This window comes from Somniosus microcephalus, chromosome 26 (genome assembly GCF_052327205.1).
Source record: "Somniosus microcephalus isolate GS21.2 chromosome 26, FLI_Smic_1.0, whole genome shotgun sequence".
Classification (NCBI taxonomy): Eukaryota; Metazoa; Chordata; class Chondrichthyes; order Squaliformes; family Somniosidae; genus Somniosus; species Somniosus microcephalus.
This window is the reverse complement of record NC_141012.1, coordinates 43,872,691-43,898,868: the sequence shown is the minus strand read 5'-3', so window position 1 is coordinate 43,898,868 and position 26,178 is coordinate 43,872,691. Positions and strand designations below refer to the sequence as shown.

The following is a 26,178-nucleotide window of genomic DNA, read 5'->3' as shown; positions in this document are numbered from 1 at the left end:
GAGGGGACTAAATGTAACATTTCCAAATTTGCCGATGATACAAAGCTAGGTGGCAGTGTCAGTTGTGAAGAGGATGTGAAGAGGCTTCAAGGGGATCTCGACAGGCTCAGTGAGTGGGCGAGAACATGGCAGATGGATTATGATGTGGATAAATGTGAAGTTATCCACTTTGGTAGAAAAAACAGAAAGGCAGAGTATTTCCTTAATGGTGAAAGATTGGGGAATGCAGATGCTCAAAGGGACCTGGGTGTCCTTGTACATGAGTCAGTGAAAGTGAATGTGCAGGTGCAGCAAGCCATTAGGAAGGCAAATGGTATGCTGGCCTTCATTACAAGAGGATTTGAGTACAGAAGTAAAGAAGTCTTATTCCAATTATATAGGGCCTTGGTGAGACCACACCTGGAGTACTGTGTACAATTTTGGTCTCCTTACCTAAGGAAGGATATACTTGCCATAGAGGAAGTGCAACAAAGGTTCACAAGGTTGATTCCTGGGATGGCAGGACTGTCGTATGAGAAGAGATTGAGTAAACTAGACCTGTATTCTCTTGAATTCAGAAGAATGAGTGGGGATCTCATTGAAGCATACAAAATTATTACAGGGCTTGATAGGGTGGATGCTGGGAGAATGTTTCCCTTGGGTGGGGAGTCTAGAACCAGGGGCCACAGCCTCATGATAAAGGGTAGGTCATTCAGGACTGAGATGAGAAGAAATTTCTTCACACAGAGGATGGTGAATCTTTGGAATTCTCTACCCCAGAGGGCTGTGGAGGCTCAATCATTGGCTATATTCCAAACAGAAGTCGATAGACTTCTGATTAGTAAGGGCATCAGGGGTATAGTAATCGGGCCGGTGAGTGGTATTGAGGCAGAAGATCAGCCATGATCTCACTGAATGGCGGAGAAGGCTCGAAGGGCCGAATGGCCCACTCCTGCTCCTATTTCTTATGTTCTTATGTTCTTATATGCCTACTGGCTGTACCAATCATGCTCATCATGGCGGTGCCAGACAATCATCTCCTGGCTAGATCAGCCTTGTACTTGTTGACTTCAGTAGAAACAAAGCTCAGGAGTGGTGTTGAACGGGTGACCGAGCCAATAGTTTTACACGAACGGCCAAAGTCAAAATTACCCCCAGTGTCTTCATGGAAAACTGGAAACACAATCTCTCTTGTAATTTGAGGACATTATATTTTTTCTCTAAATTTGAGGATTGGTGGGCAACAGCGATTAGGATCTAAAGTCGGATTCACTTCTCTTCATTTGTGAACTGGGATTGAAGAATTAGGTGAAGGCTGGGACATCCTTTTTGCTTATTTTCCAAATCCCAGTCAAGTGACCAGGGGTTCGGTTCATTTTGCTCTTATTTTTGTTTTGTGATGTTCTCTGTGCAAATGTCTTCTTCTGTAATTAATATATGCTAAAGGAGCTTCCAGAAGATTCCATGTGGAGGAGAAACATCAACACGGCCTGATTGTAAGAACAGCCTGCTTCCATGTTGTTATTTCTGTAGAAGAACATAAGGAATAGGAGCAGGAGTCGGCCATATGACCCCTCCAGCCTGCTCTGCCTTTCAATAAGATCATGGCTGATCTTCTAACTCAACTCCACTCACCCGCCCAATCTCCATATGCCTTGATTCCCCTGGAGTCCAAATATCTATCGATCTCTGTCTTGAAGATACTCAATGATTCAGCATCCACAGCCCTTTAGGGTAGAGAATTCCAAAGATTCACAACCCTCTGAGTGAAGAAATTCCTCCTCATCTCAGTTTTAAATGGCCAACCCCTTATCCTGAGACTATGCCCCCTAGTTCTAGACTCTCCAGCCAGGGGAAACAACCTCTCAGCATCTACCTTGTCAATCCCCCTCAGAATCTTATATGTTTCAATTAGATCACCTCTCATTCTTCTAAACTCCAGAGAGTATGGGGGAGAAATTCGGTTGGTTGCGCCACCCGTTAGCGCCTTAAGAGGGCGCTAAGTGGGTAGCAAGCCAACTGGCGCCCGGGCGCGGCACTGCCCACACCTCCCGCTAAATCCCGCGGGACGTTAGTGGTGGTGCTAACCGTTAGCGCTGCGCCGCTGCCGATGACGTCATCGGTGTGCGCAGCGCCCCGCTGACGCCCTGGCCACGATATTCGGCAGCACCCCCTGATTTACCGCCGGACGCTATGTGCGACCGGTTCAGGGGGGCCTACCTGCAGCCGGGGAGGCGCAAATTAAAGGCGAGGTGCGGGGCGGCCATTTTTGTTGTTGGCCGCCTGCCAACACTTGCCTGCACTCCCATCCCCGGCCTCCTGAACCCCCCTCCCACGGAGTGCCGGCTGCGCACCAAGAGCCCGGCACTTCTCTTCGGTGCCGGGCTCTTTTGCCTGCACTCCCGATCATTGGGGGCCCAGCTGGGCCCCAGATCGCGCTGCACAAGGCCCCTCCCCTTTAAGAAGGGGAGGAAGGCCTGCAATACCACAGCGCGACGTGCCGCTGAGTGTGGTGCTGCAGCACGTTGCACCACAATATTCACTCGCAGCGCCCCAAGAGGGATGCGGGGCGCCTCCAGTAGCGCCGCGCTTCCCTTTGGGGCGCAACCACTCAATTTCCGGTGCGGGGGCGCGAATGTTTCCGGGGCGCTACTTTTAGCGCCCTGGCGAGGCTGGTGCCCCAAACGGGGCTATACTCAATTTCTCCCCCTATAGGTCCAATCTACTCAATCTATCCTCATAGGACAACCCTCTCATCCCAGGAATCAATCTAGCGAACCTTCGTTGCACCACCTCTAAGGCAAGTATATCCTTCCTCAGATAAGGAGACCAAAATTGTGCACAGTACTCCAGGTGTGGTCTCACTAAAGCCCTGTACAATTGTAGCAAGACTTCCTTACTCTTCTACACCAACCCCCTTGCAATAAAGGCCAACATGCCATTTGCCTTCCTAATTGCTTGCTGCAATGCTAACTCTCTGTACGAGGACACTTAAACCTCGCTGAACACCAACTTTTAATAGTTTCTCACCATTTAAAAAATATTCTGTTTTCTATTCTTCCTAGCAAAGTAAGTGTATATTCTAAAGCTCCTTTATTTCCTGTTGTGTGGTGAAATGGTGCTCTAATCTTGGAGTTTCCAAATCGCATGTCTCAGTTAGTGACATAGACTCAGGTCCTATTCAGTTTTGTACCTGTTGGCTAGTCTAAACATACAGGTGTTGGCTCAGCTAATTATACACCTACAAGCTGTACATACCTTGCACATGTTGACTGTGCCAAACAACACATTGGCAATGCATTAAGCTTGCATTGAGAGGCTTGATCAATCACATACCAACTGGCTATGCTAATTGTATAGCTGCTGGCAGCACCAGCCTTATGTCTATTGGATATTTTAATCTTGTACCCACTGCATGTGCTAATTGTACATTGGCCAAAAATGCAACTCACTCTTTATTCAGTCCACTGTCCCAGTGTGGCTCTCCTCGGCCTCCTACTCAGCTATCATTTGGAATATTAACCTGCTCTCTGTCCCTCATACTGGCGTTACAATTTTCAGGTCTGCGTGAGGTAGTCTCTCGTTTTAAGCACCATCAGTCTCTCCGGTCAGTGGATTCAGAAACTCTTGTGAGCACCAGTTTCCTTTGCTGCCCAATAATTAGGCCTATGGTAGTGTGACCCAGAGCTGCGACCCAACAAAAAACCCTTGTTCTAGGAGAAAGGCTTGCACGACCTCGGGACATCACAAAGCGCTTTACAGCCAATGAAGTGCTTTTTTGAAGTGTAGTCACTGTTGTAATGCAGGAAACGCAGCCACCAATTTGCACACAGCAAGCTCCCACAAACAGCAATGTGATTAAGACCAGATAATCTGTTTTAGTGATGTTGATTAAGGGATAAATATTGGCCAGGACACCGGGGAGAACTCCCCTGCTCCTCTTCGAAATAGTGCCATGGGATCTTTTACATCCACCTGAGAGAGAGACTGGTCCTTGGTTTAACATCTAGTCCAAAAGACAGCACAGCACTTCTTCAGTACTGCATTGGTGTGTCAGCCTAGATGTTTGTGCTTAAGTCTCTGGCACCAGGGGCTTGAACAGCACAACCTTCTGATTCAGAGGTGACAGGTGCTACCAACTGAGCCACAGCTGACACTGTTAATTGCATCCGCGCATCCATGTGCACTTTAGTGAACCTCTTTTGTCTCGAGTGATCTGGATAGATTCTACATCTGAATTCAAATCTGAATCCCCACAGGGCTGTTCTGTGGATTTAACCTCCTGTCAGCTATATTTAAATGAATAGTAACATTTCAATATCAGTTACACCAAAATTCTTCTGTGGCCAAATAATCAAAAATCCCGAAACATAACAACCAGCATATAACCTTGAAAAACTGGAGCTGTTTTCATTAGAACAGAGGAGGTTAACGAGTGATTTGATAGCGGTGTTTAAAATTATGAAGGGATGGGACAGTGTATATAGAAACAGACCGTTTCCAGTGGTTGAGAGTTCCAGAACAAGGGGACATCGATACAGCATTAAATGTAAGAGATTTAGGACAGAGAGAGGGGAAACCTTTCACACAAGAAGGTTGTGAGGTTGTGGAATGCACTCACAAAGAGAGTGATTGAAGCAAAGACCGTGTCAACATTTAATCATAGGTTCGCTAGGTGGTTAATGGAAAATAAATTAAATGAGATATGGGAACAGGGCGGGCACATGGGATTCGGACCACTGCTGGTCTGGAAGATAAACACAACATGGACTGCTTGGGCCGCACGCCCGTTTCTGTTCCCTAATTTCTATGTAATTCTATGACCTCTTTGAGACTGCCGCTGGGAATTTCCTCCCGCGTTCCTCCGATCGGCCGCCTTAACTTCGGTGGAAGATCGACGGAAACCTCGAATAGACGCATAACCAGAGCTTCTGCTGACCTTCCGCCGAAGTTACAGTGGCCAATCTGGAGATCACCCCTAAGGAAATTCCCGACACACATTTCATAGAGCCCAGAGCAGATGGAACTGGCACAATGTTTAGACCTAGAGTCATTACAGCACAGAAGGAGGCCATTCGGCCCATCGAGTCCATGCCGGTGCAGACACAGATTCCAATCCTCCTTGGTGGATGGCGGAGTAGAAGGAAAGAAAGAGCTTGCATTTAGATAGTGATTTGCGACATTTGCAGGTTATCCCCAAACACTTCATAGCCAATTAACAACTTCTGAAGTGCAGTCACCGTTGTTTTGTAGGCAAACCCTTCAATCAATTTCTGCACAGTAAGATCCCACACCGGCCAATGTGATCATCTGTTTTGGAGGTGTTGGCTCAGGGATAACCAGGACAACTCCTTTGCTCTTCTTTGAATAGTGCCCTCACAATCCCTTGAGCATTCAGACGGGGCCTCGGTTTAATGTCATCCAACAACACAGCCTCCATCAGGGCTGCCCTGAAGGGTTAGCCTGAATTCTCTCCTTAAATTCTGGAGTCGAGCGTGAACCCACAATCTTCTGACACAGAGGTGAGAGCCAAGCTGACACTTAACAAATTAATGGAGGTGGTAGCACAACAAAAGTAACCAACCTCAGCATTTCATCTTTAGTTGCACCCCTGAATCAAACAAACCAACATCAATAGCAGCTTGGGATGTTTTTCCATGTTACAGGTGTTACATCAAAAAGAGAGAAAGCCTTATATTTTCGTAGCGCCTTTCACAATCTCAGGATGTCCCAAAATGCAATGAAGTACTTTTAAAGTGTAGTCATTGCTGTAATGTCAGAAACTTGGCAGTCGGTTTGTGCACAGCAAGCTCCCACAAACAGCAATGAGATAATGACCAGATAGTCTGATTTTAGTGATACAACAGCAAAATCCTCCCCTCCCCTCCCCTCCCCCTTCCCTGCCTCTGCACCTGCTTACAACCTGTTACATCTCTAACTTTTTCCAGTTCTGATGAAGGGTCACAGACCTGAAACGTTAACTCTGTTTCTCTCTCCGCGGATGCTGCCTGGCCTGCTGAGTGCTTCCAGCATTTTCTGTTGTAATTCCTGATGTTGGTCGAGGGATCAATATTGGCCAGGACACCGGGGAGAACTCCCCTGCTGTTCCTCGAAATAGTGCCATGGGATCTTTTACATCCACCTGAGAGAGCAGGCGGGGCCTCGGTCTATCGTCTCATCCGAAAGACAGCGCCTCCGACAGCGCAGCACTCCCTCAGTACAGAACTGAAGTGTCAGCCTGGATTTTTGTGCACAAGTCTCGTAGAGTGGGACTTGAGCCCACAACCTTCTGACTCAGAGGTAATAGTGCTGCTACCCGCTGATCCACGGCTGATCTCAGGTGTTGCAGATGTTGTTGTTGTTGAAGACGATTCTGTGTAAGCCTACCGCAGGTTTTTATTGGCTGAGCTGTGTCATGAATAGAAAGCGAGCCTTTCTTTAACCTTGACCTCTGTGGACAGGATCCGAGAGCTGGGTCCAGCAGGACATTTACTCATACAGTCGCAACTGTGGGAGGCAGCAAATAAAATCCGGTCAATCCCACCACTAGATGAGCGATGGTTAACAAGCTGCCTTTCATTACCGGCATGCCTGAGGCAAATAGCTTTGAATCGATCCAAAGTGCAATTTGCATGATTTCAAAAACTGAAGCTCAAAACTTGAGCAGTTTTCCAATCCAACGCAACATTTAAATTGTCTAAATGAACAGCAGTTGTTGCTGGAAACGGTGCAGCTGTCAGTCTCGTGTTGCACGGTACTGTGTCACACTATACCACTCACTCAAGCCCTAATTCAATTAAATAAAATGAAATGTTAGCCAAGATCAATATGGAAATCATGCCCCTCCGCCTGCAGTAAACTGCAGCTCGGTGTTAACGAGATGTTTATTCAGTAATTCTGGAATTGTTCGTGTGACGCCCGCAAATATACTCGATTCGTTTCTAATTGATTGGCGAGCAGTTTGGCAGCTTGAGGGCGAGCGTACTGGGTTCCTGTGTAGAAGCACTGAGGGAGTGCTGCACTGTCAGAGGTGCCGTCTTTTTGGATGAGCCGTTAAACCGAGGCCTCCTCCGCCTTCTCAGGTGAACGCAAAAGATCCCACGGCACCATACGAAGAAGAGCAAGGGGAGTTCTCCCCAGTGTCCTGGCCAATATTTATCCCTCAACCAACATTACCAAAAAAACAGATTATCTGGCCTTTTATCTCACTGTTGTTTGTGGGAGCTTGCTGTGCACAAATTGGCTGCCGTGTTTCCTACATCACAACAGCAACTACACTTCAAAAGTACTTCAGTGACTGTAAAGCACTTTGGGACATCATGAAGCTGTGAAAGATGTTATATAAATGCGAGTATTTCTCTTTCTTTTAGAGGCTTTGTGACTCTATGCATCATATGGTGGATACCCATCGACAGTGCCTGGTTTCTCTGAAGGAAGTGTTGAATCCCTGCTGAAAGCAGTTGGTCATGCTGGGCTTCCATTGCGATGCCCTGGTAAGTCTTATGGTGAAACATTTCACTCTCACTCAGCAGTTGTGGTAACTCTTGGAATAGTCCATTGGACTGGTGTGCAGGCTATGTGGTAGTTCTTGGGGTAGACCATTGAACTCCTATTCAAAGGCTTAGAATGAACCTTAGATTCCTGTTCATTTATGTCTGAAATCTTAAGGATATGAGTTGGATAGTATCTTATAGCGCACACTGTTGTGGATCCAGTTAGAAGGTCCACATCCTAGTCAGTACTAAGTTTTTTCTCTCTGATGGTGGTGAAGATGTGAGTTTAGACAGTCTTAACCCAGCTCCTAATGGGCATGAGACTGCAGGAGAAACTGCCCATAATTCAAATGGAACTTTACCCTGTGCGTACACTAGTTTGTAGAGGGAGCATTACTCTGCATCTTAACAATGCTGCGACCAACCCTGATGGGACGGAGCCATACATTGCACCTAACCCTATGCTGTATCTCACCTGGGAGAAGAGGGGACAACATAAAAACCCTTCCAAGAAAACTAGCTTTCTGCTTATCTGGATGTGCTGTGAGTCAGAAGGATTTGCTGTTTCTTATGCACATTCTTACAGATAGAGGCTTATCCTTCATCTATCATCACTCCCACACACGCGAATAGGAGTTGTATGAGGATCTGGACCAGATAAATGGATGTTTTCCAGACCAGGCGGTCACTGGAAAGGTCAATCAGTCTGTTTCGATTTATATGCCTGTTTTGATTGCAGAGGGCAATCTTGTGGAACATTCACAGTGAAATCCGATAGTAAAAGGAATTGCTTATGGGGCTGCTGGAGGGAGCAGTGAGTGATTGTGCCAACACAGCATGCCAAGGAATAGTAGCAGCTTGAGCCTGCTCCCGGAATCCATCGTGTGGTGAATTTTTAGTTGTCTCCATGCTTTCACTCGAAGAGGCCAACCTGGGCTGCTCTTGGACAACACATAACAACCTGTCCAAGAGCAGTATTGGGAGAACCAAGGAGGCAAGTCACCTGAGCCTGAAGGCCAGGAGATGGTGAGTGATGCGGGGAGTAGGAGACAGGGCTAAGGCTGGGAAGGAAGAATAAGATTTTAGAAAGCGGCTAAAAATGTCTATATTCTTACTTACTCTCTGTTGGTTCCTTATATCTAGGATTCAGTGAGGGACAGTGAAGTCCAGTCAATAGGTGTCTCCAGGATCACCAACACCACTGGACCTTGCCGATTGACTTATCAGAAGGCATGGTTGATTAGAATTGGAATTGGCAACCTATCCCCACCTGGTTTACCCCACCCCTAGATGAACTGGACCAACACACGCGCCAACCATCAGCCTTCTCAGCTGACAGTAATTCAACCCATGTGTCAGCACTTCAGTGTTCCGCAAGAGAAATCAACTGGGATTGGAGGTTGTCAGTTTGTTATTAAACTCAGTTGGTAACAAGCCAGACAAGTCTTCAAAGCTTCAAAACATGTGTTCTGCATTGGTCAGCCATTCCAGCTGATTTCCCTTCAACGTCATCACAATTGGGGGAAGGAAGGAGACTTCTTTATTGAAGAGCTGGATTTTAGCCTTGAGTTGGACTCCAGCCTGTACATTATCCAGTATATAACACACCCCAGCCTGTATATTACCCAGTATATAACACACCCCAGCCTGTACATTATCCTGTATATAGCACACACCAGCCTGTACATTATCCTGTATATAACATAAGAACATAAGACGTAGGAGCAGGAGTAGGTCGTTTGGCCCCTCGAGCCTGCTCCGCCATTCAATAAGATCATGGCTGATCTGATCTTGGCCTCAACTCCACTTCCCTGCCCACTCCCCATAATCCTTCACTCCCTTATCATTCAAAAATCTGTCTATCTCCACCTTAAATATATTCAATGACTCCGCCTCCACAGCTCTCTGGGGAAGAGAATTCCAAAGATTCACGACCCTCTGAGAGAAGAAATTCCTCCTCATCTCCGTCTTAAATGGGTGCCCCCTTATTCTGAAATTATGTCCCCTAGTTCTAGATTCCCCCACCAGGGGAAACGTCCTCTCTGCATCTACCCTGTCAAGCCCCTTTAGAATGTTTCAATAAGATCCCCTCTCATTCTCCTAAACTCCAATGAGTATAGGCCCAACCTGCTCAACCTTTCTTAATAAGACAACCCCTTCATCTCAGAAATCAACCTCGTGAACCTTCTCTGAACTGCCTCCAATGCAAATATATCCTTCCTTAAATAAGGAGACTAAAACTGTACGCAGTACTCCAGGTGTGGTCTCACCAACGTCCTGTACAGTTGTAACAGGACTTCCCTACTTTTATACTCCATTCCCTTTTCAATAAAGGCCTACACTCCATTTGCCTTCCTAATTACTTGCTGTACCTGCTTCTAACTTTTTGTGTTTCATGTACAAGGACCCCCAGATCCCTCTGTACTTCAGCATTTTGTAATCTCTCCCCATTTAAATAATAATTTGCTTTTTTATTTTTCCTACCAAAGTGGATAACCTCGCATTTTCCACATTAAACTCCATCTGCCTGATTTTTGCCCACTCACTTAACCTATCTCTATCCCTTTGGAGATTCTTTGCATCTTCCACACAATTTGCTTTCCCACCTATCTTTGTATCATCAGCAAATTTGACTACAGTACACTCGGTCCCTTCATCCAAGTCATTAATATAGATTGTAAACAGTTGAGGCCCCAGCACTGATCCCTGCGGCACCCCACTAGTTACAGTTTGCCAACCTGAAAATGACCCATTTATCCCGACTCTCTGTTTTCTGTTAGTTAGCCAATCCTCTATCCATGCTAATATATTACCCCCAACTCCGTGAGCTCTTATCTTGTGTAGTAACCTTTTATGTGGCACCTTATCGAATGCCTTCTGGAAATCCAAATACACCACATCCACTGGCTCACCTGTGTCCACCCTGCTCGTTACATCCTCAAAGAACTCCAACAAATTTGTCAAACATGATTTCCCTTTCATAAAGCCATGCTGACTCTGCTTGACTATATTATGATTTTCTAAATGTCCTGCTATTACTTCCTTAATAATGGACTCCAGCATTTTCCCAATGACAGATGTTAGGCTAACTGGTCGATCGTTGCCTGCTTTCTGTCTCCCTCCTTTCTTAAATAGGGGCGAGACATTTGTGGTTTTCCAGTCCGCTGGGACCTCTCCAGAAGCCAGGGAATTTTGGTAGATTACAACCAATGCATCCACTATCTCTGCAGCCATCTCTTTTAAGACTAGGATGCAGGCCATCGGGTTGTGGGGACTTGTCCACCTTTAGTCCCATTAGTTTGCCGAGTACTTTCTCTCTAGTGATAGTGATTGTTTTAAGTTCCCCCCCCCCAATAGCCCCTTGATTATCCATTATTGGGATGCTTTTAGTGTCTTCTACCATGAAGGCCGATACAAAATATTTGTTCAAGTTCTCCGCCATTTCCCTGTTTTCCATTATTAATTCTCCAGACTCATCCTCTAGGGGACCAACATTTACTTTAGCTACTCTCTTCCTTTTTATATACCTGTAGAAGCTCTTACTGTCTGTTTTTATATTTCTTGCTAGCTTACTCTCATAAGCTATCTTCTCTCTCTTTATCATTTTTTTAGTCATCCTTTGCTGCTTTTTAAAAATTTCCCAATCCTCTGGCCTTTCACTATTCTTCGCAACATTGTATGCTTTTTTTTCAATTTGATACCATCCTTTACTACCTTAGTTAACCACGGATGGTTCATCCTTCTCTTCGAGTCTTTCTTTCTCACTGGAATATATCTTTGTTGAGAGTTATGAAATATCTCCTTAAATGTTTGCCATTGCTTTTCTACAGTCCTACACTGTAATATACTTTCCCAGTCCACTTTAACCAAGTCTGCCTTCATACCTTTGTAATTACCTTTGTTTAAGTTCAGGACACTAGTTTGAGACCTAGCTTTCTCACCCTCAAACTGAATTTGAAATTCTACCATGCTATGATCACTCTTCCCAAGAGGATCCTTCACTTCAAGATCATTAATTAATCCAGCCCCATTACACATTACCAGATCTAAAATAGTTTTCTTCCTGGTTGGTTCCACAACATATTGTTTCAAGAAACCATCCCGTATACACAAGTTTACCTTTGCCAATTTGCTTTGTCCAATCAATATGAAGATTAAAATCTCCCATGATTATAGCCATACCTTTCTTACAAGCCCCTATTATTTTTGATTTATATGCTGTCCTACAGTGTGACTACTGTTTGGGGGCCTGTAGACCACTCCCACCAGTGACTTTTTACCCTTATTATTTCTTATCTCCACCCAAACTGATTCTACGTCTTGATCTTCTAGGACAATATCATTTCTCATTACTGCACTGATCTCATCCCTTACTAACAGAGCTACACCACCCCCTTTTCCTTTCTGCCTATCCTTACTAAATGGCAAATACCCCTGAATATTCAGTTCCCAGCCTTGGTCAACTTGTAACTACGTCTCTGTAATAGCTATCAGATCTTACCCATTTATTTCTATTTGTGCCGTCAACTCATCTATCTCGTTACGAATGCTGCATGCGTTCAGCCCCAGCCGGTACATTATCCTGTATATAACACACCCCAGTCTGTACATTATCCTGTATATAACACACCCCAGCCTATATATTATCCTGTATATAACACACCCCAGCCTGTACATTATCCTGTATATAATAACAACCACAACTTGTATTTATATAGCACGTTTAACATAGTAAAACGTCCCAAAGTGCTTCACAAGAATATTTTACGACAAAATATTTGACACCGAGCCACATAAGGATAAATTAGGCCAGCTGTCCAAAAGTTTGGTCAAAGAGGTAGGTTTTAAGGAGCGTCTTCAAGGAAGAAAGAGAGGTAGCGAGACGGAGAGGTTTAGGCAGGGAATTCCATGGCTGAGGACCTAGGCAACAGAAGGCATGGCCACCAAAGGTTGAGCCAATATAATCAGGGATGTTCAAGAGGGCAGAATTAGAGGAACGCAGATATCTCGGGGGGTTGTGGGGCTGAAGGAGGTTACAGAGATAGGGAGGGGTGAGGCCATGGAGGGATTTGATAAGGATGAGAATTTTGAAATCAAGGCGCTGCTTAACCGGGAGCCAATGTAGGTCAGCGAGCACAGGGGTGATGGGCGAACGGGACTTGGTGCGAGTTAGGACACGGGCAGCCGAGTTTTGGATGACCTCAAGTTTACATAGGGTGGAATGTGGGAGGCCAGCCAGGAGTGCGTTGGAATAGTCAAGTCTAGAGATAACAAAGGCATGGATGAGGGTTTCAGCAGCGGATGAGCTGAGGCAAGGGCGGAGACGGGTGATGTTACGGAGGTGGAAGTAGGCGGTCTTTGTTATGCTGCGGATATGTGGTCGGAAGCTCATTTCAAGGTCAAATATGACACCAAGGTTGTGAACAGTGTGGTTCAGCCTCAGACAGATGTTAGGGAGAGGGATGGAGTCAGTGGCTCGGGAACGGAGTTTGTGGCGGGGACCGAAAACAATGACTTCGGTCTTCTCAATATTTAATTGGAGAACATTTTTGCTGATCCAGAACTGTATTTCAGACAAGCAGTCTGGCAATTTAGACACCGTGGAGGGGTCAAGAGAAGAGGTAGTGAGGTAGAGCTGGGTGTCATCAGCGTACATCTGGAAACTGACGCTGTGTTTTCGGATGATGTCGCCAAAGGGCAACATGTAGATGAGAAATAGGAGAGAACCAAGGACAGACCCTTGGGGGACTCCAGAGGTAACGATGCGGGAGCGGGAAGAGAAGCCATTGCAGGTGATTCTCTGGCTATGATTAGATAGACAAGAATGAAACCAGGTGAGTGCAGTCTCACCCAGCTGGACGACGGTGGAGAGGCGTTGGAGAAGGATGGAGTGGTCAACCGTGTCAAAGGCTGCAGACAAGTCAAGAAGGATGTCATTTGTGACTTTGATGAGAGCCGTTTCGGTACTGTGGCGGGGCGGAAACCTGATTGGAGGGATTCAAACATGGAATTGCGGGAAAGATGAGCACGGATTTGGGAAGCAACAACATGTTCAAGGACTTTGGAAAGGAAAGGGAGGTTGGAGATGGGGCGGTAGTTTGCAAGGACGGAGGGATCAGGGGCTTGTTTTTTTGAGGAGAGGGGTGATGACGGCAGATTTGAAGGAGAGGGGGACAGTACTTGAGGAGAGCAAACCATTAACAATATCAGCAAATATGGGTGCCAGAAAAGGAAGTTGGGTGGTCAACAGTTTGGTGGGAATAGGGTCGAGGGAGCAGGAAGTGGGTCTTATGGACAAGATGAGCGCAGAGAGGTCATGAGGGGAGATCGGAGAGAAATTGGAGAAAGATGTGAATTCAGGGCTAGGGCATGGGGGAACCTTAGAGGAAGTTTGGCCCGGTGGGCTAGGGGGAGGAAGGGAAGTGGCAGAGGCAGATGAACGGATGGTCTCAATCTTAGTGACAAAGAAGTCCATGAGCTCCTCACACTTGTTAACGGAGGTGAGGATGGAGGAGACAGGGGAGAGGGGTTTAAGAAGACCATTAGCAGTAGAGAACAGAAGCCGGGGTTTATTGTTGCATTCCAGAATGATTCTGGAATAGTGAGAAATATAAGCAGACGAGAGCAGGGCTCGATAATGCTTTATGTGGTCAAGCCAGATCTAGCGGTGAAGGGCTAAACCAGTTGTCCACCATATCCGTTCAAGTCTGCGTCCCTTGGACTTAAGGGAGCAAAGATGAGAGCCGTACCAGGGGGAACAGCCAGGGTGAGAGAGGGCAATTGTTTTAGTAGGGACTAGGGCATTGAGGGTGGTGGTGAGGGTGTGGTTGAGCAGATCGGTAGCTGCAGAAATGTCCTGGTGAATGAAAAGCCAAAGGTTGGACAGTTGGGATTTCATAAGTGCAGTTGTAAGAGAGATGGGAGAGAGTTTTTTCCAGGGGAGGACACAGAAGGAAGTAGGGTTGTTGGGGGGGAGGGGGGGGGGGTGGAAGATGGCCTTATCTGTGATTGGCACGATGGGAGTAGCGAGGCCACGAGAGATGGCAAGGTCGAGGGGGTGGCCGTGAATATGGGTTGGGGAGTTTACATGGAGGGAGAGATTAAGGGAGGATAGGAGGCTAGTGAACTCCGAGGAGAGAGAGCATGAAGAATTGAGATGGAGGTTGAAATCACCGAGGATGAGAAGTCATTCAGAGCAGATGCTGAGGGAGGAGAGCAGTGAAGATATCTCAGTAATAAAATTTTTATGGTACTTGGGTGTGCGGTAGAGAATGAGAATTTTAACTGAGAGGTGGGAGGGGTGGAATAAGGTGAGATGCTCAAAGGAGGAGAAACTGCCGGAGGAATGGGGGACAGACCAAGGTGTGATTTGGTGATGAGAGCCACACCGCCACCACAGCGGTCTGAACGGGGCAAGTGGTGGAACGTATAAAAGAAAGAAATACTTGCATTTCTATAGCGCCTTTCACAACCACCGTACGTCTCAAATCGCTTTACAGCCAATGAAGTGCTTTTGGAGTTGTATAGCCAGGCGGGGAGGCTTCATTTAAGGGTAAGGTGTCATCACCTCTCAACTAAGTTTCCGTCAGGGCCATGATGTCGATGCAATCATCCACGATAAGCTCATGGATGGCAAGGGCCTTGTTCGCAAGTGAACGGACATTCTGGAGGGAGATGCGGAGAGGGTCAGTGATGGTTGCCCCACTGCCAGCGTCCACGGGGTCAGTGCTGGGGGGGGATGAGTTGGAGGGGGAGGAGATTGGCAAGATTTGCCCCCAGTGTGCGCGCTGGGCGGGAAGGTCGGCGAGAGAGTAGGATGGGACTGTTGGGGTTGCTGCTCGTAAGGCGGCAGTGACGAGTGCCTCGATGGGCCCTTCATAGGATGCCAAGAGAGGCACAGAGGGAAGCTGTGGGCTTTTCGAAGAGGGAGTCAAGCCTGGGACGGCGGCAGGAGAGTTGGAAGGTCGAAGAGCAATGAAGGATCAGGGTAGGGATTTGGGAGGGCAGAGTATCCGAGGGAGGAGAGATGAAAGGAAGCATGACAATGGGAGAGTGCGGTCAGGGAGGGATAGAGAGAAAAGGAAAAGGGGGGAAAAAGTGGAATGGCTCGGGTCCAGAGCGGCAGCCAAAGTGCACACGCGAATTGACACGGGAAAAGCTCAGATTGCATAGGCCTGTTTAAATGTAATAATTAATGGATACACATTTCCTGATAGCAGGGAATAGAAAAGGAGGAGAAACTGCCGGAGGAATAGGGGGACAGACCAAGGTGTGATTTGGCGATGAGAGCCACACCGCCACCACGGCAGTCTGAGTGGGGCAAGTGGTGGAAGGTATAGCCAGGTGGGGAGGGAAAACACACCCCAGCCTGTGCATTATCCTGTATATAACACGCTCCAGCATCCTGCCCTCCTTACCTGGTGTGGCCTATATGTGACTCCAGACCCACAGCAATGTGGTTGACTCTAAACTACCCTCTGAAATGGACTAGCAAGACACTCAGTTGTAACAAACCGCTACGAAAAACAATAATGGCCCAGAAATTCGGGTCGGGGGCTTCCCGCGGGTGCAAGCCCCCGACCTGCACTTACCTTGCGCGCCGGCAGTTGAGCTGTAGGGCCCCGTGGAATTCCGCTCCGGGGCCTGGCCCAGCTGCCGGTGCGCTGTGCTTGCGTATCCCAGGGGCGTAGTTAGTGCGATGCGTCCCCTGGGATCACGTGAGCCATGGGCAGCCAATCGGAGGAGGGAAAAGCCCATTCATAAGTTTGACAGGAAGACCTGTCTAAACTTATAAATACTATGGGCCCCAAAATAGCATTAAACCTTCAAATAAATTTTAAAAAATCACACTTTTTAAATAAACTATAAATTACATTAAATAACTATTTTAAACAATAATTTAAATTTTTGAAAAAATAATTTTATATTCTAACAGGGCTACAAATAAACTTACCTTGCTTTAAAGTATTTAAAAATAATAAACCTGTGGAAAAAATGCTTTAATTTTAATTAATTGACCACTTACCTTGCAAAAAGCAGGCCTTACGCCTGCTTTTTAAATGTGTAAATATGTAAATCCTGCAGGCTTACCCTCCCGGATTGGAAGTGCCGGTTTCCCGCGCATGCGCAGTGCATACAGAAAACCCGCACTTCCATTCGGCCTACGGGTGAGTACCCCGTGCGTACTCACCCGTGGAGACCCGAATTTCTGGGCCATTAAGAACGAAACCGGACGGACCACCCGGCGTTGACCTCGGCACCGTCTACGGACACGGCAACAGCACACCCAGCCCAGTCGGCCCTGCAAATTCCTCCTCACCAACATCTGGGGACTTGTGCCAAAATTTGGAGAGCTGTCGCACAGACTAGTCAAGCAACAGCCTGACATAGTCATACTCACAGAATCATACCTTTCAGCCAATGTCCCAAACTCCTCCATCACCATCCCTGGGTATGTCCTGTCCCACCGGCAGGACAGACCCGCCAGGGGTGGCGGCACAGTGGTATACAGTCGGGAAGGAGTGGCCCTGGGAGTCCTCAACATTGACTGCGGACTCCATGAAGTCTCATGGCTTCAGGTCAAGCATGGGCAAGGAAACCTCCTGCTCTCCCTTAGCCCTCCCCGTTGAACACCACTTGGAAGAAGCACTGAGAGTAGCTAAGGGCACAGAATGTACCCTGGGTGGGGGACTTCAATGTCCATCACCAAGAGTGGCTCGGTAGCACCACTACTGACCGAGCTGGCTGAGTCCTGAAGGACATAGCTGCCAGTCTGGGCCTGCGACAGGTGGTGAGAGAACCAACATGAGGGAAAAACCTACTTGACCTCGTCCTCACCAATCTACCTGTCACAGATGCATCTGTCCATGATAGTATTGGCAGCAGTGACCACCGCACAGCCATTGTGGAGACGAAATCCCGTCTTCACACTGAGGACACCCTCCATTGTGTTGTGTGGCACTACCACCGTGCTAAATGGGATAGATTCAGAACACATCTAGCAGCTCAAAACTGGTCATCCATGAGACGCTGTGAGCCATCAGCAGCAGCAGAATTGTATTCCACCACAATCTGTAACCTCATGGCCCGGCATATTACTCACACTACCATTACCATCAAGCCAGGGGACCAACCATGGTTTAATAAGGAGTATAGAAGAGCATGCCAGGAGCAGCACCAGGCATACCTAAAAATGAGGTGCCAATCTGGGAAAGCTGCAAGACAAAATTACAATTCATGTTATCAGCGGAAGCAGCATGCTATAGACAGGGCTAAGCAATCCCACAATCAACAGAGCAGCTCAAAGCTCTGCAGTCCTGCCACAAGTTGTGAATGGTGGTGGACCATTAAACAACTAACGGGTGGAGACGGCTCCATGAATATCCCCATATGGTGGAGCCCAGCACGAGTGCAAAAGACAAGGCTGAAGCGTTTGCAACCATCTTCAGCCAGAAGTGCCGAGTGGATGATCCATATCGGCCTACTCCCGAGGTCCCCACCATCACAGAAGCCAGTCTACAGCCAATTCGATTCACCCCACATGATATCAAGAAATGGCTGAGTGCAATTGATACAGCAAAGGCTATGGGCCCCGACAACATCCCGACTATTGTGCTGAAGACTTGTGCTCCAGAAATAGCTGCGCCTCTAGCCAAGCTGTTCCAGTAAAGCTACAACACTGGCATCGACCCGACAATGTGGAAAACTGTCCAGGTATGTCCTGTCCACAAAAAGCAGGACAAATCCAATCAGGCCAACTACCGCCCCATCAGTCTACTCTCAATCATCAGCAAAGTGATGGAAGGTGTCATCGGCAGTGCTATCAAGCGTCACTTACTCACCAATAACCTGCTCACTGATGTCCAGTTTGGGCTCCGTCAAGATCACTCGGCTCCAGATCTCATTACAGCCTTGGTCCAAACATGGACAAAGGAACTGAATTCCAGAGGTGAGGTGAGAGTGACTGCCCTTGACATCAAGGCAGCATTTGACCGAGTGTGGCATCAAGGAGCCCTAGTAAAACTGAAGTCAATGGGAATCAGGGGGAAAACTCTCCACTGGCTGGAGTCATACGTAGCACAACGGAAGATGGTTGTGGTGGTTGAAGGTCAATCATCACAGCCCCAGGGCATCACTGCAGGAGTTCCTCAGGGCAGTGTCCTAGGCCCAACCATCTTCAGCTGCTTCATCAATGACCTTCCCTCCAACATAAGGTCAGAAATGAGGATGTTCACTGATGACTGCACAGTGTTCAGCGCCATTCACAACTCCTCAGATAATGAAGCAGATAAAGATGCTCGCATGCAACAAGACCTGGACAACGTTCAAGCTTGGGCTGATAAGTGGCAGGTAACATTCACGCCACAGAAGTGCCAGGCAATGACTATCTCCAACAAGCGAGAGTCTAACCACCCACCCCCTTGACATTCAACGGCATTACCATCGCCGAATCCCCCACCATCAACATCCTGGGGGTCACCATTGACCAGAAACTTAACTGGACCAGCCACATAAATACTGTGGCAACAAGAGCAGGTCAGAGGCTAGGGGGGAAAAATTTGGTATCGCCCCACATGGGGCGCCATTATTGGCGGTGCGCAAAGTTTAGCGCCTGGCGCTAATTATCGCCTCCGACAGAAAACATGGTTTTTATCGCCCCTGGAGGTGGTTGGAGCGCTAAATCAGGCGTTACACACCTCTCTTAAGGCGCTAAGGCCGAGGAGCGAGGCGCTACCTCAAAGCGTTGGCGCAGCGCAGTTGCTGTCAGTTAGCGATTGAACGCAGACACACTGGCGCCGGTCAGTTCTTAAAGGGGAGGGTCGAGCTTTCTCTGCAGCCACACCCTGCTCACTGGAGGCTTGAATCTCGGCCTGGGCTAAATCTAGCAGCCAAACACTATGGAGAGGGCCAGGGAGCGAGCACAGCGCTTCTGCGAGCGGGCCTTGGAGGCTCTGGTTGGCGCGGTGGAGTGCAGAAGATCCATTCTGTACCCAGAGAGTGGCAGGAGGCCTTTGCCATGCGAGTACAGAAGAGTGTGGAGGGAGTTGGCTCAGAGAGTCTGCTCAAGCAGCATGGTGCCTAGGACCCATATCCAATGTAGGAAAAAGTGCAACGACCTCACTCGGGTCGTCAGGGTGAGTGGCATTTTTTCAAAACTTCTCCATCCCTCCATCTCAGCCTCACTTTATGGCCAGAGGGTCTTAAAAGCCCCAATGCCCAACACTCATCCAACACCTATGACCCTTTCATCAAGCATACACGCACATTCCACACTTTTCATACAGTAAGGGCTATTCAACTATGGGAGGCATTTCAGGCAAGCCCAAGGCTGCATCAGTAAGGGCTATTCAACTATGGCAGGCATTTCAGGCAAGACCGTGGCTGCATACAGTAAGGGCTATTCAACCATGGGAGGCACATCAGGCAAGACCATGGCTGCATATTTACTCAGACGCCGTCCTTTTTCTTGCAGGCCAAGCTGTCTCATAACAGGAGACAGCAGCAATGGATCGGTGGAGGGCGGCCTCAGCTGCAACCCCTCAGCGATCTTGAGGAGCGTGTCCACAGGATTGTGGCAAGCCGGGTGATTGGTCCCGTCGCCACTGGAGACGCCGACCCCGTTCTGGACAGCAATGGTAAGGTCATCACCTTTTTGTCCTCTCTCCTTCCACTTGTTCCTCACAACACCAGCCTTTGACACTTTCAATCCAAATCACTAAATCGCTGCACTCATGCCTCCCTTGCTGCCACCCTGTCCTCACGCTAAAGCCACTCTTGTACCTCCCTGCTTTCAGATGGTGATTCACCAGGTGAGGAGATGGGCCCTCAAGTTGCCAGTGGGAGTGAAGCTGAAGGCGAGGAGGAAGAGGAAGCCGGAGCATCAGCGCCACCCTCTACCGAGGCAGCCCATGCCCACACTAGGGACATGCCTTCCCTGGAGGGGAGCAGGGGGGAATGGTCTGATGAGGGTGAAGCTCCAGGACCCAGCGGGCTGCAGCAACGCGGTGGGGGTAGGGAAGCTCGGGGGCCTTCTCCCCAGAGGGAGAGTATGGCTTCGAGTCCTGTTGCACTGGACGCAGAGGAGGAGCGGGTCCTCGCTGAAATGAGCGCCCAGGCGGAGCACAGGCACACTGAGCTCATGGCTGCAGTGGCAAGGGTGCCCGAATCCATTGAATCACTGGCAAGGAGTGTGGAGCACTTCGGTGTAGCACAGGCAGCTGCCACGCAAATGCTTAGTGCTGCAATGCAGTCAGTGGCTGGTCTCATGCAGACGCAGAATGAGGCCACGCGAGCACTGACTGCTGCCACCCTCGCTGGATCGGGCACATTTCCCCGGGGCTCTCACCGCGCTGCAGCAGGCCAGCAATCTGTGCTCCATCAGATTGCTCCGGATGCTGAAGTGCTGCCCCGTGGGAGTGCCAGTGTGTCGGTCGAGCAGAGAGTTGCTGTCCTCTCTCAAGGTGACAGCATTCCTGCTGCCACCACTGGCACTTCTCCACTGCAGTTGCCACCACCTGTAGGACAGACTGCTGCTGCCCATGCAGAGTTGGTGCAGTCTGCAGCCGGGCCCTCCAGGCCCAGAGCTGGTCCAGGACATCCTTCAAGGGCATCTGCAGCCTCAGTTTGTGACAATCAGCAGCCTTCCCCCAGCCTTGCTCCAGCCACTGGGGTCCCATTACGGAGGAGCTGCAGGATGGGAAGGGGGGAATTTCGCGAGTGAAGGAGATCACCCTCGAAGGGCAAAAAATAGGAGGTGTGACAAAATGTTTTTCATTGTTTTATTGAAGGCTGAGGTTCGTGGTCAAATTTTTGTAAAGTTTTGGACATTGTCTCCAGGTTGTGAGAGCCAGTTATGTTAATGACTGCTTTTTTTGTGTTTCTTTCTCTTAGTTTGTCATGCGGAAATGAGACACACAGAGTTTGTCAAATAAAGAAGTGTCTGTATTTAAAATGTACATGTTTGGTCTTTGCAATCATTGTTGCCTTGACCGGCTTAGGGGTTGCGGGATGGTTTCATTCAGGTTGCTTGAATGGCAGAAGCCATTTCCTCAGAGGGGGCCTAGAAGCGACTTGCTATGAGCCTTTGACGGATGGCCCTTCCACTTTGTACATTGTGTGCCTCCCTCCCGCCTTGGTGCTGCTGATGATCATCTTCCTCATCTTCCTCCTCCTCTTCCTCCTCCTCTTCTGCTGGTGCTCCAATGCCTGGTGGCATTGGCTGGGTCCTGAGGATTGCAAGGTTATGCAGCATGCAGCACACAACAACGAAGTGGGAGACTCGCTCAGGCGAGTACTGAAGGGCTCCTCCAGAATGGTCCAGACAGCGGAACCGTTGCTTGAGCACGCCGATTGTGTGCTCAACGATGTTCCTGGTAGTTTGATGGCTCTCGTTGTATCGTAGCTCAGCAGGGGTGCTGGGCGTACGGAGCAGTGTCATCAGCCAGGTGCACAGAGGATATCCCTTGTCCCCAAGAAGCCAACCTCCTGGGTGATGCGGTGCCTGGAAAAGGTCTGCCACAGAAGTCTGGCGCAGGATGAAGGCATCATGGCTGCTGCCAGGAATGTGGGCATTGACAGCGAGTATCAGCTGTCTGTGGTCACAGACCAACTGGACGTTTAAGGAATGGAAGCCCTTTCGGTTGCAGAAATCCTCCGCATTCTCTTGTGGCGCACGCAAGGCCACACGTGGGCAGCACGGTGGCATAGTGGTTAGCACTGTTGCCTCACAGCGCCAGGGACCCGGGTTCAAATCCGGCCTCGGGTGACTGTCTGTGTGGAGTTTGCACATTCTCCCCGTGTTTGCGTGGGTTTCCTCTGGGTGCTCCGGTTTCCTCCCACAGTCCAAAGATGTGCGGGTTAAGTTGATTGGCCATGATAAAAAAAATTGGCCCTTAGTGTTAGGGGGGGATTAAATACGTGGGGTTACGGGGTTAAGGGGATAGGGCTTGGGTGGGATGGCTGTCGGTGTAGGGTTTGGATGATCAGCCATGATCTCGTTGAATGGCGGAGCAGGCTCGAAGGGCCGAATGGCCTACTCCTGCTCCTAGTTTCTATGTTTCTATGTTTCTATGTGTGCAGTCAATGGCGCCCTGCACCATGGGGAAGCCCGCTATCATCGCAAAGCCCGTTGCGCATTCTTGCTGCTTGTCTGGGGTCTTGGGGAAAGAGATGTACTCTCGTCTCCTTTTAAAGAGGGCATTTGTGACCTGACGGATGCAGGAATGCACCGCGAACTGGGAGATATTGGCGATGTCCCCAGTAGCTGATTGAAATGAGCTGATGGCATAAAAGTTGAGAGCTACTGTTACCTTCACTGCCACCGACAGAGACGTCCTGCTCCTCAGTTGAGGCTGCAGATCTGGCTGAAGCAGATGGCAGAGCTCAGTGACCACCTCCTTGCTGAAGCGCAGCCTTCGCAAACACTGCTCCTCAGATAATTAATGTATGAGAATTGTTGGCGAAATACCCTGGGAGGGTAAAGTCTCCTGTACAGAGGCCTGTTGGCCCTCCTCCGTCTGGCCATGATTGCCACTCTCTCTCTGCACCTCTGTGCCCTCCAAATGTGATGGAGAAGGACGACGTTCCCATCCATTGCAGCCCCCATAGTATCTGGCCAATCAAAGTTATGAAGGTCAAAAAGCAAAGTACCTGCAAAGTTATGGTCAGAAGTCAAAACTACCCCAGACAGCGTTGACTCAATGCAGAAGTCTCTTTCTCTCTTTGTCTCTCTCAAAATCTCTCTCTGTCTCTCAGAACGAGTGGCGCAAAAATGGCTACCACACAAAAGCCAGGAAGAGGCCCCCTTTAAATAGCGCTCCCCCAGCCCCACAGCGACTGGGAAGCGTTCCAGTCAACCTGTCGTTGGTTGCGCCAGGTGGAAAGGAGGGGGGCGCCACTCAATTTCCGGTCCGGGGCGTCACAAGGATGTTGCACTTTCGAATGATGTCAAGATCTGCGTGCGCAGGAGATTGGGCGGTATTGTTTAGCGCCGCCGCAAAATGTCCGGTCAATTTCACGAGAGGCGCAGATATCGCCGTGCCCAGGCGCTAGTTGCTTTGCGCCCCACTTAGCGCCCTCTTAAGGTGCTAATGGGAGGCGCTACCAACTGAATTTTTCCCCCTAGGCATTTTGCAGTGAGTGTCTCACCTCCTGACTCCCCAAAGCCTTTCCACCATCTATAAGGTACAAGTAATGAGTGTGACGGAATACTCTCCACTTGCCTGGATGAGTGCAGCTCCAACAACACTCAAGAAGCTCGACACCATCCAGGACAAAGCAGCCCACTTGATTGGCACCTCATCCACCACCTTAAACATTCACTCCCTCCACCACTGGCGCACCATGGCTGCAGTGTGTACCATCTACAAGATGCACTGCAGCAACTCGCCAAGGCTTCTTCGGCAGCACCTCCCAAACCCGCGACCTCTTCCACCTAGAAGGACAAGGGCAGCAGGCTCATGGGAACACCACCACCTCCAAGTTCCCCTCCAAGTCACACACCATCCTGACTTAGAAGTATATCGCCGATCCTTCATCGTTGCTGGGTCAGAATCCTGGAACTCCCTCCCTAACAGCACTGTGGGAGTACCTTCACCACACGGACTGCAGCGGTTCAAGACGGCGGCTCACCACCACCTTCGCAAGGGCAACTAGGGATGGACAATAAATGTTGGCCTTGGCAGCGACGCCCACATCCCATAAATGAATTTTTTAAAAGCCTGTGTAGTATGAATCCTGTAAGAAGCTAAAAATAAATATCAACGTAATTGTTAATCAGACAACCAGACAATGCTTCTCTTGCACCCATAACTGTGGAACGTTAGTGTTAAAACTGCACCATAATTATACTGGTAGAAAATTATAGTAAGCTAAGATGACTGTGCGGCACATTATTGTGTTAACTGCTCACGGAGAAAACCTCAGTTCCTCCCCTGTCACCTAATCCCAACATTAACTGTCATTTGCCACATACGTCCAGAGCATGTCCAAGCCCAGGGAATTGTGTCCTATATTATTTCTGTGCATTATTAGAATCACCAGTCTGACCCACAGTTGCGTTGCACTGATTTTTCCATGCAGTCTTTTCATTAAAGGAGCTGTAATTCACTGCAGTCGACCCTGTGGTCCGCGCCAATTTTTACCATCAGACTCAGTGAATCACAATGTCTGCCCTCGTTCGCGATTAGCAAATCTTTATGTTCCCTTAACCATAACCCATTAAAAGAAAAACATCTGACATTAATCAGGCAGCGTTCTGAATGCCAAGGTACTTATTTTGCCTTGGGACTGCACTTTGTCATTGCTCTTGCTTGGCACCGTACTGCATCGAGGGACAAACACTAGATTGTTCCAACAGAACCTCAAGGTTTGAACCAGCTCCAATTTTCTCAAAGTGATTTTAATGTGGGCGTCTCTTGCCTGCTTTTTGACACGAACATCTCCCCCAAGTCCTTCACTCCATCTCCTCTAAATTATATCCTGCTCGAAGAGAAGATAAAATAAGTAAAAAGGGCCAAATCCCGAAGACCAGATGAGTCATTTTAACTCTTATCGCTGGGCGAGAAATGAGAGGCCAGGAGCCGGCAGCCGGTTTTACAAGTTGCCCGCTTTTCTTTTCCACTGACGTCGATAGAGTGGAATTTCGGACAAGATGTAACACGGGCTCCCGATTCACTATCTCCCGTTTTCCGGCCAGTGATGAGAGTTAGAATTATCCCCAAGTGAAGTGAGGCCAACGAAGAACCATTCATAGAATCATAGAAATTTACCGCACTGAAGAAGGCCATTCGGCCCATCATGTCTGTGCCGGCCGAAAAAGAGCTATCCAGCCTACTCCCACTTTCCAGCTCTTGGTCCGTAGCCCTGCAGGTTACGGCACTTCAAGTGCACATCCAAGTACTTTTTAAATGCGTGGAGGGTTTCTGCTTCTACTCCCCCTTTCAGGCAGTGAGTTCCAGACCCCCGCCACCCTCTGGGTGAAAAAAGTTCTCCTCAACTCCCCTCTAAACCTTCTACCAATTACTTTAAATCTGTGCCCCCTGGTTATTGACCTCTCTGCTAAGGGAAATAGGTCCTTCCTATCCACGCTATCCAGGCCCCTCATAATTTTATACACCTCAATTAAGTCTCCTCTGTTCCAAACAAAACAACCCCAGCCTATCCAATCTTTCCTCACACCTAAAATTCTCCACTCCTGGCAACATCCTCGCAAATCTCCTCTGTACCCTCTCTAGTGCAATCACATCTTTCCTGTAGTGTGGTGACCAGAACTGCACGCAGTACTCTAGCTGTGGCTTAACGAGTGTTTTATACAGTCCAAGCATAAACACCCTGCTCTTATATTCTATGCCTCGACCAGTAACCTTTCATCATTTGAAGCCGAGGGCCGAGGAAGCTGGGTGATGTGATGATACTCCAAGGGGGTCCCGAACTTATTGGGGCTGATTTGAACCTCTCCCACCAGGTGGGAGAGGGATGAGTGCAGGTCGATCGCCCCTTTTACACCTCACCCCATTTTACTCTCCGTTGTAGTCGGTCGGAGTGTAAAACGGTCGGTCAATCTGATGAAGTCAGCTTCCTGCCGGCCGGGATAGGTTAAAATTACCCCAATTGCAACTCAGGGAGTAACTTCTTTACCCTTGGATTTAATTTCAGGAACGCAGTGGCTCCCAACACAACTCACGCTGACTCGGTTGAAGGAAGCCCA

The 26,178-nt window shown here is 48.6% G+C and overlaps 1 long non-coding RNA gene across 1 annotated transcript in view; it reads left to right on the top strand.

Moving 5' to 3' along the window:
- Positions 1 to 9,118, top strand: part of LOC147100430 (uncharacterized) — a 196,545-nt gene extending 187,427 nt beyond the window's left edge. Inside the window, exon 3 of the long non-coding RNA XR_015073734.1 lies at positions 8,616 to 9,118. This is a non-coding gene — a long non-coding RNA (uncharacterized LOC147100430). The remainder of the gene's footprint in view (positions 1 to 8,615) is intronic.
- The last annotated feature ends 17,060 nt before the right edge of the window (positions 9,119 to 26,178 follow it).